Source organism: Phycodurus eques, chromosome 1 (genome assembly GCF_024500275.1).
Source record: "Phycodurus eques isolate BA_2022a chromosome 1, UOR_Pequ_1.1, whole genome shotgun sequence".
Taxonomy (NCBI): Eukaryota; Metazoa; Chordata; class Actinopteri; order Syngnathiformes; family Syngnathidae; genus Phycodurus; species Phycodurus eques.
Window position 1 is genome coordinate 11067468 of NC_084525.1, and position 15784 is coordinate 11083251.

Consider the following 15784-nt stretch of genomic DNA (forward strand, 5'->3'; position numbering starts at 1 on the left):
GAAGATATTGGCTGCTCTGAAGCACGAGGTCAGAGTCTCCCTGCTCCGTTTTCTGGATTGTTCCGGAGTATGTTTCCCCTCTCTTGATGAAAAGTAATTCATCATTTACACCCCTGAATTCTGCCACTTTTTATTTTTTTCTCCTCTCATGCCAATTTTTTTTTTCCTCTCACAGTGCTTTCCATTAACAACTTCCTTCACCTCCCGTCCTTTCCAGTCTCCCATGGTACTGAAAGATAGATAGGTTCAATATGGTAGCACAGGTTAGCACAGCCCTACACCCTGAATATTGTTTGTCACCTTGCTACCTCTGGAAATCAAATCCTTTCACAGTCAACATCCCTCAGTATCCCCAGAATGGAGTTGGCACCCAGTGGAGCTTGTGAGCTTAAAATTGATTTTGCTTTTTCTCCTCCTTGCGATCTGCCAGGTTCACTGCAGGGAGGAGCTTGACAGCCATGGAAGGCTTCCAACCAATCGCAACGGTGGAGGAGCAGACACCTAAGGAAACTTTCTCCCTGCTGCCAGAAGGGGGCAAAGGTTGGTGAGGAGGAGGAGAAGGGTGAGGAAGGGTTGGGGGGTGGGGGTTTGTGGGGTGTGTGTTGCTAAGAGACCGGTTCTCGCCAGAGTGAAATTAATTGACTCAAGGGCCTACTAAACTCACTTTTAATTGTTTTCATGTCACTGATGGCTGTTGTGCGCTAAGAAAGTACACATATGCTTCCCCCAAAGCTCCTCGTGCTCCTTCTCTCTCTTCCTCCACCGAACGTGGGATTCGGATTCTTTTAATCATTGCAGCCACAGTGAAATAATTGGGCCCACACATATGTAGATTCCTTTACATCTCAATGGCTGAACATATGTAGACCCATGCATGTGAGCACCCACATTTATTAGCAAGCAAAATGAGGGCTCGCATAGCTTCTCATTGGGCCAGCTGCTAACATCTGCATGGTGTCCATAGTCCAATCAGTGATTCTTTAATGCAGAGGAATGAAGAAACCTTTGAGACTGCACAGAAGAGAAAACCTGATCATCTTAGTTCCAACTCTCCTGTGACCCTTCTATGAGCAATGAAAACTTCCCACACACCTCTTCTGGAACTAATTCCCGAACGCGAATAACGCTGATATTAGCTTGAGCCAGAACGGTCTGAACAGGGCAGATCATTTATGACCATTAGGGCGTAATCACTACGCATCCTCATCAATCCAACATTGGAAGTCGTGACAGGTGACCTTTTTGACATGCACATTAAATATACAGTGGTACTTTGACTTACAGGTTTAATTCGTGCCGTGACTAGGCCTTTAACTAAATTTCAAATCAAATCAATACTCCCCACTGAGATTAATTGAAATGCCATTTATCTAATCTAGCCACCCAAAAAAAAAAACATGATTTTTTTTGTTATGGATATTTAATAAAGAAAAATTGCACTGTATATTATAAAAACATAAAAAAAACAAAAGAGATGCAAAGAAATAATCTGGTTTGATAAAGTGTAATTACTGTATAATGTAACAAGCAGAACAGCTGTAGAGTTGTATGTGTGCCCTCAACGGGGATGGCCTAGTGAGTGACATCATAAATGATGACCAGATAGTCTTTGTGTCAGCATCAGGACATGACTGTATACATTTTTATTCACTACGCTTCAGTCACATTTTGAAAAGCAGGTGGAGCAAAATGAAGCGGATGGATCCGTCTGCTCAACAAGTTTTATTTGTAAAATGAGAGTGCAAAACAAAATTGCACTGTTGAAAAAATACTACAGTACAGGGGGCTCTCAGTTTACAACGCTGTTCCATTTTATCCCAATTTTTTTTGCACTATAATTTGTACATAGGTCCCACTGTAACAAATTTGTACAGACTGTAAATCGGAACGCGCCGAGGTCGATCATTAATCTACACTAGCACAGTAGAAAAGTAAGAATTTGTACCGGTATTCCAAAAAAAAGAAACAATCAAATAATTACTGAGTATGCTTTCTTCTGTAAACTTGTTCATATTGTGTGTCATCATAAAAATGCCATATATAAAGCAATACAGGCATTTGTAAATCACTAGACTGGAGTAACAACATACTGAAATGAGTCACGAGATGTCATGCACGGTTCAACATCGAGATTTTGTTTTAGAACTGTTTCATTCCTAAAAGTGTTAATAGACCTGCTAAAATTCTGAGTTGTCAATTACCATTCAAATTTTGAGGTTCCTCAGTATTTACATTTGGATTTACAGTATGTAAAAATGAACAGTGTTTTTTTCAATTATAATTATGTAACTATACATTTTTCTCTCTCATCCAAATAAAAAAATGTGGTATTTGTTTTTTGAGTTTACGTTGAACTATTAGGCGGGACTCAAAAATTTTATTTTTCTAAGTAGGCCTACTCTAAGCTTGGTTGCAGAGCCACAAGGTTGCTAGCACGGACAGGGCGTAAAATAAATCAGTGCGTTCTTTTTTTCTCTCCGCTGATGAAAATATGGCTCATGCCCTGAGACAACTAAGTTTGATGTGCACATCTTCACCTTGGAGCCACAAGAGTACCCAGGTGGCATTGGGGAGGCAAAGCACTGCATCATGGGAAGGGGAGTAGTCGCCGATCTGTGCACGTTTACCATGGCTGGATAACCTGAGTGCATTAAGGGAAAGAAAAGAAATACATGCACAGATGGATGTTAAGCTTGGGGCAGGGGGTGTCCCTTTGCTATCTTGTCATGTTGAAATGACAGCTGCTGAAGGCAGGTGGCACTCAGGTGAGAGAGAAATGCCATTGCACATAAAAAGAAACTACAGTGGTATCTTGATTTAGCAGTACAATTCATTCCGTGACCAAGCTCGTAACACAATTTACTTGTATATCAAATCAATTGTCTCTATTAAAATTAATTAAAATGCAATTACTCTGGTCTGAAAAAACCCCCACCACTTTTCAGGTCTGTGAATATTCTCATTCGTCCAAGTCATTACATTCTCAGGGCATTGAATCGATAGCAACATCATCAACCCCGCACTTACAATGCCATTCTTGAAAACTGCGCGCGTGGGTTGCGCTCGAGTATAAAGGCAAACTACGCACGGGACAGCCGCAGCGACGTCAGCGCGTTCGCCGTCCGCGCGAGTATAAATAAGCCTTTAGGTAACTCCACGACCGCTTTACAACTGAATAGAACATCAGTGAGGGGGTTTCCACCAAATGACTCTGATGGACTGACAACGGCCTCTCAGCCAGGCAGCTTAACGGCTCACCCCTTTTTTGCATTCCAAAAGAATAATTCCAGATGTGGTGTGGTCATGCCTCGAAGTTGAAGTATAAATAGTTGAGTCTTCCACACAAACACAGGCTAGTGCATCCTAAATAAGCCTTGTTGCATGAACTGATAAAGCCTGCTCGGATTAGAGAGCCCACCACTTTTCACGTTTTTAACAAAGGGGGGGGGGTCGTAACCTAGTGACTGAGGCAGGAGCCTGGAGTCAGTCTGGTTGGTTTACCCCGTGGTTAGTCTGCATGTTAGCGTTCTCCATGCTCCTTGCAAGTGCTTTCATTTTGTATTTGTGTTTTTGGCTGCTTGTTGTGTTCAATAAATGGCTGAAAGTGCATCATTTTTTTCCACTTTTCTCAAACCGTGGTGTATCCTAAGCTCATTCATAACACAGCACAAAGCAAAAAATTGACAAAGCGATGGTTTGTAACTAAAACAAGTCGTAAATCTGGGCCAGAGCCAGATATAGGAAAGTATCGATAGTGACATGCGCGGGTGTCATAGTTACCCAGCTTTTCCGATAGATAGATAGACAGATAGACAGATACATACACACAAAATACCACCTATAAAGGATATTTTCCACAGAAACCTTACAATACATGTACAGTATTTGATGTTAATCTGAGATTGTAATCATGGCCAGTTAGTGAACTATAAGAGCAATAGGTTACGATTATTAAGACAAGAAATGATGCATCAGCACGATTTATCCAAGACGAGTGGAACAGCCTACAGTAACACAAATCCAAATCCAAAAGTCCACTCACAAATGGCCCAAAACTGACCAAGGCTACCGCAGGCCTACTTTAAACTATAAACATTGTGGAAATGGAGAAGCTGAGTAAAAACACTTGGGTGTGCATAAATCATGGGATGTGGATTTAACCAATGACAGAGCAGTGCATACACTTCCATGAGTGCTCAGACTTTCCTTTATATTGCTTTGTTTGGAGCAGTCGTAAATCAAGGTATCACTGTATATTGCACACATACACAGATTTGACATGCACCAATGCCACCATGTACAAGCAGTAAACCAGTGGTTGGTTCAAAGTGCACATTTCTGAACAATTCTTGGTTGTTTTTTGTGGGCCACCTGAATGGTGCTGAATCTTGTCAGCAGCTTGAAATTTGCTCCCTAAAGTGTCAGAGCTGCTTATCCGTCATTGAAAATATTGGACTGACCCAACAGCAGTGGGGCCTGGGTGAAGATGATTTCATCCCCTGCCACATGTTTGTGTCCCTCCATGATTTTGCGGCAGATTTGTTCCAGAAGCTTTGCCTTTACCTGCTAGGAGTGGGTGCAGGTAATTTAACGGGTCCTGCCCTACCATGGAGTCACAGTGTCTCGGTTCCCATTAGCATCTCATTTCATACTGTTAGTTATTATTAGCCACACTGCTCTCACCTCATGTTTACATTAAAGCACCACAAACAAGATTGTCCGGCAGTCACACTCTGATAAGACGTATACGGCTTGCAGGTGGAGAACCTTGCTCATCCAGTTACTCCATTCCCAGTAGGCAAAGCTCGTCCTCATAGCGAGGGTCTGATGCGGCGCATATGAGACGTACACGTGATAAGCTAAAGCTCATGGGACGATGGTGAACTTGTTCGCCGTGGTACACCGCTATCCCGCAGCCCATGATGAGCCATTGATACATTTAATTAGGGTGGTCCATTTCCCCTCCTCCCACCACTCTCCGGATCCACTCCTTCATGTCATTTACACCAGAACTGTGACTGAAGGCAGGCAGGCAGGGGAGAGCAAGATCCCCCCCCCCCCACAAAACAGAGATAAAGAAAAAATGTAATACTTCCAAATTTTCCAGTGCTCCTTTCATCATTATTCAAAAATTAGTTTTTAATGCAATGGAGTAGCTCCAATCATGTTAAGGTCTCTGTGATCCAGATAGTATCATAATTACAATTAGATTACATTACTGCAATCAGAGAAAGGGGGATCGTTAAGAGAAGGAATATAAATTGCTTTAGTTTTACAAGTACTGAGCAAGCAAAAATTTGAATTAATCTCCACTTAAACATCTTCCCCCTTACAAAACTGCAAAGTACGCTGAATTCTTCCAGGCCTTCAATACAAATTAAGACAGGAGAAGGATTTTTCCCCCTTCTTTTTTCTTTAGATAGTTACAATTTGAAGTTTTTGCCAAAGATCTAATTTTCCCATGCCATGCACTTTGGGCGCAAACTTCCAGGAAAAACACGTCAGCTGAATGGTTTTGCACCTAATGAGTGTGAATCGGTCCGTCTTCAAATGCCAAACACACAATTTTGCATATGTAGACGTTACATTAGTATAGAGAGTTCATTACCACCTTTAAGTCCCACTGAATCAAAACCCTCCATTTTACCAAGAGATTTTAGAGAAGCCTATGCTTCCAAATTTGTGAGGACACTTTGGAGGGGAAGGCTCTTTCCTTTTCCATGACTGGGAATGAACTTGGTCTGTAAGAATTTGACTGAACCTGGACCTCAACCTCATCAAAGATCTTTAAGATGAACTAGAACAGAGACTGTGGACCAAAATCAGTGACCTGGGACCTGATGAACACTCTTCTGAATTAATAGAAAAAGATTTCCAGAGACGTTCTCCAAAATCTTCTAGGAAGGCTTCCCCAGAAGAGTGTTGGCTTTTATAACAGTTCCCAATTGTATATTTTTCTTCTATTTTCACTTCCTGTAAATTTGGGCCTAGTGTTCCAACACTCTTTTCAATTGGTGTATTTTTTAATTAGTGTTGATGAGCCTGAAGGGAAGTGAATGTGATGTCCTCACTGTCCTCTGTAGCGGTCACATTGTGCCGGATTATCCCAAAGTGCAGGATAGAATAAAATACAAATCACTCACAGACACAACTATGAAGCATCATTGGAGCGATTAAGATTGAAGTTGGCAAATCCCTGAGCTGCTAATGAATCAAGACTTTTCTTGATGACAGCTGACTATTTCTCCACACAACAACAGTTTTGCTTAATTGTACTTGATTGAAGACTTAAAGCACTTTTCTGTCCTGTTCTGCTCGCTTGCTGCGGCTTGTGCAATTAATAATGTAGATCGCCTCAGTTTGCATCTGCAGAGGTTTTTCGGGGGTTTTGCCCATTTGGCCACATATCAATTACCTATTTATTCCCTTCTTGGGCCACGACTGGAGATTAATGTGTGCCTCTAAATTAGCTCACATGCCAGCCATTTATCAGCTCCCAGAACAATCCTGCAGATTCATCCCAGGATTAAGTGGCAGAATATTCATGAAATGGTGAAAAAAGGGGTAATTTTGTTCATGCTTTGATGAAATAAAAAGAGAAATTTCTTCTTTCGCTCATTTACTTTGCGAGTTTGTGTCATTGTTTTGCTCATTGTCTAAGCAAATCCTTCTTAATTTAGCTCAACACACAGACTTATATTTACGGCGGCAATACAGGGCGATACATTACGCTCCAACAATGTGATAATGGCGATAGTGCGGCGCATTGTGCTTGCTTGTAAAGCCGTGGTTCAGAGGCCCATAATGGGCCGGCATTCAATGGTTGACTTCAGTAATGAGTTGGGTAAACAAAATGAGTTTCTGAATATGTGCATGGGGGGTGCACCGGGGGCTTCTGGTCCTTGACACTGCAGCTTTAATCAGGCATTGGGAAACGGGAGTGAAGATGTTATGAAAATGTGGTGCTGGCCTTTGTTCAGCGTCTGTCATGGCATTGACTTTGCTGACACAATGCTACAATGCATGACGGATCAAAGTAATTAAAGTTCCAATAATTTACCTTCCGCTGTTGCGTGTCAAGTCTGCCAGACTGGCGACTCTCGGGCCTGTCATTGATTTCCTCACCACTATCTGAGCATCATCCTTAAAGACGGCAAGGCACGGACGGGGCAGCTTTAATAACGTGCTGATACAATAGCAACGCTTCATATGCTTAACCATTGATGATCACGGACAGATGACGGTGATGGGGAGACACGGGCGCTTGCTGCTCTTTCAAAAACCACCCCTCTTCAAAGGCTCAGAGAGGTCAAATTAGAGCTCACTGCTTCACCTTGTTAAACTTTTCAATCCAGGAGAAAACTCGGCTTTGCACACAAATCCTCAGGAGCTTCAGGCGCCGGTATACGAGGATTGTGACATCATCGTTCCGTCTCGGGCCCAGATTGACGACTCCCTGCATGGCCGTGGCAGATCCACTCTACTGCTACACCGCCCTCCTTCCCAGTTCCCAGCTCTGACAATGTGTCATTGTGGTGTTCAAGCAGGTTCTTGCGGTGTAAGGTGCTGGTGGAAGTGGCTGCTTGTGTGGCTTTGAGACTTTTTTTGAAGGCTTACTTCCTGAGCACATCTCTCCTCCCTTGACAAAAGTTAAATGGTTGAAGTATTCCTGTTCTGAGACATGATTAGCGTGTCACACATTAAAATGCCACATTAAATAATCCCATCCTTCAGGCTTTACTTCCTCACCAGGTATTAGCTCCGATGGAGAATAATCCTAAGCTAGTTGGAAGAGGGGAATCCACAGAAAGATCTTGGCACTCTGCTGTTTGAATTTTCGATCTGCATCGGTTTTACAACGGAGACAGCAGCAGAAGAAGCCGAGCTCCAGTGCTTAGAGCTCACAGTGGCGCCGCCAGGTTCTCTTCCTAATCTCTTTTCTCTGCAGACATAAATGGCGGTGATTCTTCACTGCAAACAACTTGTTTTCCATCACAGTCTGAGGTTGGAAGTTTTTTTTTTTTTACTCTTTTAGCTTCAGATGTATCCTTTCCAGCAACTCGGGAATTCTTACCTCCACCGAGAAGGTGGTGTTTTCATTGCTTTTTATTCATTTGCTATACAGGAGGATTATGTAAAATTCACTGAATCGATTTGTTCAAAATTTTGTGGAAGTGTGGGGCTCAGTGAACAATGCATGAATGCTAATGAGAACATTTCGAGCTGGGTGTATATGGAGGTGTCGAAATTGGTGCTGATCCAGATCAGGATTGTTCAGCCCACTGAATGGCATTCTAGTCATATAGATGTCTTATATTAAGACTGAGATATCATTATATATATAGTATGTCACATAAGTGAGTACAATCATCAGATTCTTGGTTTTGTTTTGTTTTGTTTTTTACTGTAATGGAACCACACTGAAGGTTGGTGCAATGTAAAGTTGTCAGTGTAAAGATTGTAACAGTGTTCATTTACTGTCCACTCATGTCTCATCAGACAGCCATGGCAACAATACCAAGTAAAACCCCAAAGTGAAAATGTCCAAAATGTGAGGGGTGTACTCACTTTAGTAAGATACAGTATGTACTATATAAAACATTAATAATATTATTTATATCAAGTCTTGAGTTTGAATTGCACCAGCTGGTGGAGTCTTTCCATTCCTCTAGTATTGGAATTTGTAAAGGCTCAGACAAAGTGTAAGTGCAGAGACAACAATGGTTTGGTCTGAAACACGGCAAGTCCTTCAAGCACTGTATAGAGCACAGAGCACATAGTGCAAGTGGCACAATCAAACACTGAGTGCAATGTGGACCGAGCGCGCCTCTAATGTGATGTCACCGTTTTCTCCTGCATGAATCTTTGCATTTGTTTCTATCCGAGGGTGGAGGTCAGTGCCCTGTGGCTGTGGCTAATTGCCATCATGCAGATGGGACACGGTTGTCATTATCTCTGGTCACGTGACTATGTTTATCGGACATATTTTTTATCATTTAAGACCCTCACAACAATGGCTCTACAGTGTTGGGGGAACTCCTCTGAATTTCCCCCACAGCAACAGATTTTCAACAGAAGTATTCTTTGTTCAGAAATATATTTAGCACACAAAATTGGCCATCACCCTGTTTGTTGGCTAAAAATACAGTTCATGCATTCTTGGAATTTAGAATTAACATTTTCTTTTCATCTGCTTGAAAAAAAGTATAAATTCTAGTCTTGAGGGTTTGCAAAGGAGATAAGGTCATTTAAAAAAAAAAAACAGTTAACAACGGTTATTTATCTATAAAGTCTATGAACTGTTAAGGTGCTACAAAGCAAGTGGAAAAGACCACCAAGCAGGCACTGAAAATACACAGCTTGACAAAAATATACAGTTGTGCTCATGAGTAAGAATTTGTAAAATGTATATTATTTTTTAAAGAAATAAAGTGATCAGGCAAACACATTTGTTTTATTTTTGTTTGAATTCAAATTAAACTATGAAGCATTTCAGAATATTACAATCATTCAACAAATCAAAGCAATACAAAAAGCAATGAAATGGTTCCTGTTCAGTCATCGCTCATATTTTCCCAAAAATAGATGATATTTTACAAATTCTGCTAGGGTATGTAAACTTGTAATGAGAACAACTGTACACAAATATAGTCTTTCACCTCTCAAAACACTTGGATCTGGGTTATAATCTAAAATCAATGGCCATTAAATGAAAACAGTCCAAAGCTATGATAAGGACATGCAAATAAACCCAAAAATAAAACTGAAAACATTCTGAAATGATTAGCTTCTGCATGATGAGTGAAAACTCTAGTTACACGAACACAACAACGGGCCCTTCATACAAAGGACAATATGGCGGATTCATGTCAGATGATGAGTTAAATGCAGCTGTTGTTGTCCATGTGAATGAAAAATGGTTCTGGGGCCAAAGTAGAGACAGTGAAGGCTTCTTTTAGTTTGGACTGTCCAAAGGCAGCAGTCATGACAGGATGTGAGTCCACCACTCACTAATGCCACTTCTGTTCTGCCTGGATAATAAACAAACAGAGTTGTAAGTGTGTGGAGTCAGAAAGAAACATGACTGCACAGTTCAGCCGAAGCCAGGTGGCAGATGACGCTGGGAGGAGAGCAAATCTGTTTGTTGCATCGGTGAACATTGTCCATCCACGCCAGGCCTTTCGTGATGTGACCCCGGGGCACCAAAAGTGCAGAAAGACTCCATGTGTTCCAGCCGTGTGTTCCTACATGTTTTTCCTACAGGCCAGCATGTCGGGCTTTTTGAACATTCGAAGTGCGGCACCACTGATACAGTTTATTTTCACAAAATAGACAGGAAACAAAGCTTTTCTTTTTCTCACCATACTGTATGTGACAAAGCACCAGTGGATTATGCCCAGAAACCATGAGTTATTCAATTTCCACCTGGAGAAGCTTACTGCTCACATTCTGCATATTGTGAGCATATCTGCACGATTGGATATAATTCACACCTCAACGGAAGCTTACACCTGCTTGAGGGAATTAGGGCTGAGGCCTTTAATAAACGTTTAAACCTGTCAGACAAATGAGATAAGTGCATTCATGACCTGTTTCCCCCGTTCACCGACTTAATTCCATCTGAGGGATCCCTCCTCATACCTGTGCAAAACAGCGCTCTGCCACGCACTGATGGGGGCCCTCCGGGCCTGCCGGGGTACCGATTCACCGTCAAAAGCAATTAAAAAATACTTCTGATGAAGGTCGCCAGCCGTCGCACACGGTGACAAGACAGACGGTGTTTGAGAGGAGGAAGAGCGTGAGGTAAATGCTTTCCATCATCATCCATTAATGTGTGTACGTGGATGGAGAGGGAGGGGGGCCCACTGAAAAAAAAATACAGTGTGTGCTTACTTCCACTGAGAGAATTTCTCCAGGTCAAATGCAAAACGTTACTGACTAATCATCCGCACCGTGCAAATGCCAGCTGCGACCTGTGGAAGGATTATCAGTCTCATGGACGTCGTACCAAGGTTTTAGCTAAATGAAAATCTGCTCGTAGCCGGAAGGAAGACGTGTGCAGATAAGAAGAAAGACTGTTTATTTAGAGCTGGAAGAGAGCTAAGATGTGAAGCAAAACTAGACAGGAAGCATAGACAAGACCAATGAATTTACATAATTCATTTGTGATAAAACCTTTGGGCTAATTCATGTCATTGTTCCATGTACCTTCAGCCTTGTGGTAAAGTACAATGTATTCCCCTTTCGTGTCATATTCCTGATTCGGTAGAGAATAATCACACTGATGCTGGACCTGCAGCTACCTTTGGGGATGATGGAATGATATAAAATGGTTCTGAGGGAGGCAGAGGTCAACTGGGAACGTCGTAATCTTGTGAGCTTCACCGCGAAGCAAAGGCTAATAGATCTCTATTAGCGCTCTATTACCAACATCTGTAACACTGCAGCCGTGCGCCAAACATGCCTAACAAGGGCAATGTATTTGGAAGTCACTGGCTGGCTCCCTCCGGACGCCGCTGCTCATTACGGAGCTATCAGGACCGTTCTGTTTGCCCGGACAGCGCAGGATAGGGGGAGTGGGGAGAAGATGCAGCGTAGGGCTGAAATAACAATTAAAGGCCTCAGTGGCAGGTCTGCCACAAAGCTGCAAGGGATTTTTAGCTGGTCCCTGGAGGGCCAGTTGCTCTCGACCCTCATCCTGCAATCTGACAGGAGACAATGCCTGAGTTGAAGGTTAGTTTATTATTACGAGGCCTAATTCACTCTTGACTCTGAGATTTAGAGTCAAACGTGAGTGGGGAAATGCATGAATGATTTACAAGGCAGGGGGTTGGTATAAATATTACTGAGGAATGCCAGTGAAGTCTCCTTGCCTGATTTCTCAAGCTCAACTCCGGTCTTAATCAAATAAACCTCAGAGTCTTAAAGGAGACCAGACCAATTCTGCCTGCAAAATAAAGTTCCTTTCTCCGAACTAGTTCAAAGTGATTACTCTGATTACAGCTGAGTGCAGCAGCATTAGACATGCTCTCTGTCAGTGATATTTTCATCTTGACACAAGTCTTTTTGAACCGGGGGATCAGGGTGACAAGAGCACTGATATTAAAAGACATAGCCCGAGGGCGAGAAGATGGGCCCTATCTTTGGAATAAAAGGTTACAATCACTTCTGATGGGAGAGAGTTAGAGGTGGCGCTCTAAAGACTCTCAGCACTCAGCACAACACATCCTAAATAGAAACTGCTCAACCCTGATGACACTGGCGGCCACAATGCCTTTAGATATACACACAAAGATGGCGGGATTTAGCATAAGTCCATCACAGCCTGATGCTGACCGCGTGTAGACTGTCAAACAATGTGGAAATACCCCCAGCGTGATGAATCCTAATCCAATTGGCACTGGAGCCAAACTTGTAAACTAATCTATGTATTAGCCAAGATGGCACAGAGCGCCTAAATGCTCCTTTGGAACCTGGAGCTGTTTGTCGCCCGCCAGCGATAAGAACCAACGAGTGCACCGCGTCACAGAAAGTGGGCTTAGCTTCTATTCTTCTCTGCTCGAATCACTTGAGTCCATTTATCACTCTACCTGTGTCTGAGACCTATTTAAGATTAAGGTCAGTGGGGGAAAGGCTCCCCTCTGCTTGGATACTTTTAAAATTCATAAGTCAAGAAGCTTAGCCTTTCTCAGTGCAAGTCTTCATAACAATGAATATTCGAATATTTTATGTAAGAATAGCTGACAGGAGATTTCCTTTTCCCTCTTGCTCTATTTTGCCATCGGAGTAAAAACACACTGATTTCTGACTGCTGTTGATGGACACAAATCCCACCCAATCACATAACATGCATATTCCAAATTTGCATTCTTCACTCACATCTTCCAAATTAAAGAAGAAATAAACCTTTTTCAATATGCAGCCTGTCTCCTGCTTTCCTAAAGTCCTCTGTTCTGTTATGATTCACTGGGCCAAGTTGCACAACATTCCAGGTCCAACTTGCAGCGCTGCAGCAGCTGCCACATCTTCTCTTATAATTCTGACTGTTTTGTCTTCTTCTTTAAACAGTTGAATTATTTATGTGAGCTCTAAATCTCACAGCAAAGATACAGTGGTGCATACTGACAGGCGCCAGCTTGAAAAGTAAAACTGACAGAAATCATGAAGAAGCCTTGCTTCTGTAATGAGTAGTTTGCATTAGTCTTACCCTGTAATTCATTTATTGAGCTAGTTGAACAATAAAAAAGAGACAAAGACTTTCCTGATTTGAATTACTAATAATGTATACAGTAGATGATGATAATAATGATATTAACAATACCAAAAACAATAATTAAACATGCCAATAACAAGAAGAAGAAATATTATTATTATTTTATTTTTCCTGTAACATGCTTGTGAGAATTTGTGGTAGCCTAATTTCAGACAAGTCAACATGGCCTCAAATCCTAAACATGGAAATTATGTCAAATGTTTAATTGTAGCAAATCTAGTAAAATGGTCACTAAATACAATGCAGTGCTAGTAGGCTGTTCAGTAAAATATTAAGAAGTGGAAAAAGGATGAAAAGTACGAGTTCAACTCCAACAATGGTCTTAATGGTTATTAATGGTTAATAATCCGTACAAACAGAACGTTACAAAACCGTGGAGCGCAATCTAAGTAGTCTCCAAGTAAAAGACACATGCCTTGCAGTCTTGGCTGCTCGCCACCAGCTGGTGCTCCAGTCAGCTGTAGGTGCAGAACATGTTTTACATAGTATAAAACCTGGCATTGCTTTTGGACCGGTGTCAAATTCCTCTCAGAATTTACACAATCTCTGATCGCATCTTGGATGGCAGTGGTTGTGTGCCACAAAGTCAGAGCGGCTGGGCATAGAAAGAAATCCGGGATTTAACTAAAGGTTTACTGAAAGTATGCTTGCTGTCTATCTCATATCTTCCATACTGGCAGCTATAATAACTTTTTTTTAAAACATGATCCATTCAATATGACGGTTTGCTCAGTTCATTCTAAAATTCAATGAAGATCGTTGAACACGCTGAAAAGCAGAAGGTGATGAGACATGGGGCTGCTGCAATTTGTAGGGGCGGGTGGGGGTCAGGTGCCCATTGGAACTCTCCAATAAATATGCCAAACTCCTGTCTTCTTGTGAAAGAAAAAGAAGAGATTTACATGGGCAATATAATATTCTTGTGTGTAAGTGATATTTAGGCTAGTGTGGAGGAACGTGCCCCCAAAATAAATTGAAATAATGCACTGCCCCCTATTGAAGCTCAATCCCGAAAGCACAAATATACAAATTAATTTATCTTCATTGGTATTTTTGTCAATGAGTGGAAGCAACAGAGATTCACCATTAACATTTATTATTTTTCATTATTATTATCTTTTTTTTTAATGTATTTCTTTTACTTATTTTCTCAGAACATTAATACAGATTGGTTATAATGTCTCTGTTTGATTATGGGCCACAAGTTGATGCATATTACATGCATCAATCCTTGCGGTACTTCATTAGGAAAGTTCACTTGTAATTTCTCTTCAATTTCATGTCTAATGGTGTCTATTGTCACAGGTTTCAAAGAAGGCTGTCCCCTCTCAAGTTCCTAACCGTGGCTCCACCATATAATATGTCCATGTAATGAAAACCACTTCAATTAATACAATCACTTCATGTTCAAAATGGAAGTGCTCAGTGGCAAATTACAGCCTAATCTCAGCCATGCTGGATTTTGCTTCCTGCCGCAGGAAAATGGGGAGAAAAGTTCATTTGGGTACAGTAGTTAACAATACCTCCTCATCACCTTGAGGCATATTTAAATTCACCATTGAAATATAAACCCCTTTTTTGTCCTTTGTCACCCTGTCTTTCCTGCCTCCATCAAAATGAGGCAACCTAGAAGCCCGGCTAATTAAGTGTGTGAATATCTGGACCCTAATTAACATATTTGTGAGACAGGGAGGGCCCAGCCAGAGCTGCCATGTTTGCTCACAGCTTGAGCTGCGACGCTCTGCAAGCAGCTCAGAACGAAGGCAAGGAGGCTCCAGGTCTGCAGGCCCCTCCAAACTGGGGAGAAAATGCCAGTAATTGGATGACCATCTTATTATCCCTTTGTTGGTTGCAATTCCCTGATTAGCATTTTGGAATATTTTAAATTATAATCCAGGAATTAGAGGATTTTACTGTTTTACCCCCTCTCCCCACCCAATTAGGCCTGGCAATAAGAAAGAGTCTGCTGAAGGTTCGTGCACGTGCAGTCAGGTAAACATCCGTACACATTTAATAAAGTTACCTAATTCTGCTATTCAATCTGCATTCACACATTTCAGAAATTGTCTTTCACGGCTCTCCTCAAAACTGATTTGAAATCAGTTAGGCATGTGTATGCAGGGTGAGAAGCTAGAATGTCACATCCCATTCCATTCGGATAGGTTCCAGATTGCATGTTTGGCTGTTTTAATATGGAAAATCCTGTTTACCATGTTTAATCATCAATCAAATGTTGTTGTGAAGTGATTTCTTTTTAAATGTCAGATGCAATATTTTGCAACAAAACCACTTTCATCTCCGAGCCATGCATGGCATGTAGCACTCGAGTACAGTACATGCGTTGCTGCATATTTACAGTTGCTTAGACATGCAGAACACACACACACCCACACAAAAAAAATCATACACTTGCTCAAATGAATGTGAACCAATATAAGACCTAGATCAAATATTATACAAAGAATTCTTCATGGTGCGTTTTATTTGACAATGTCAATAAGGTAGTATCAA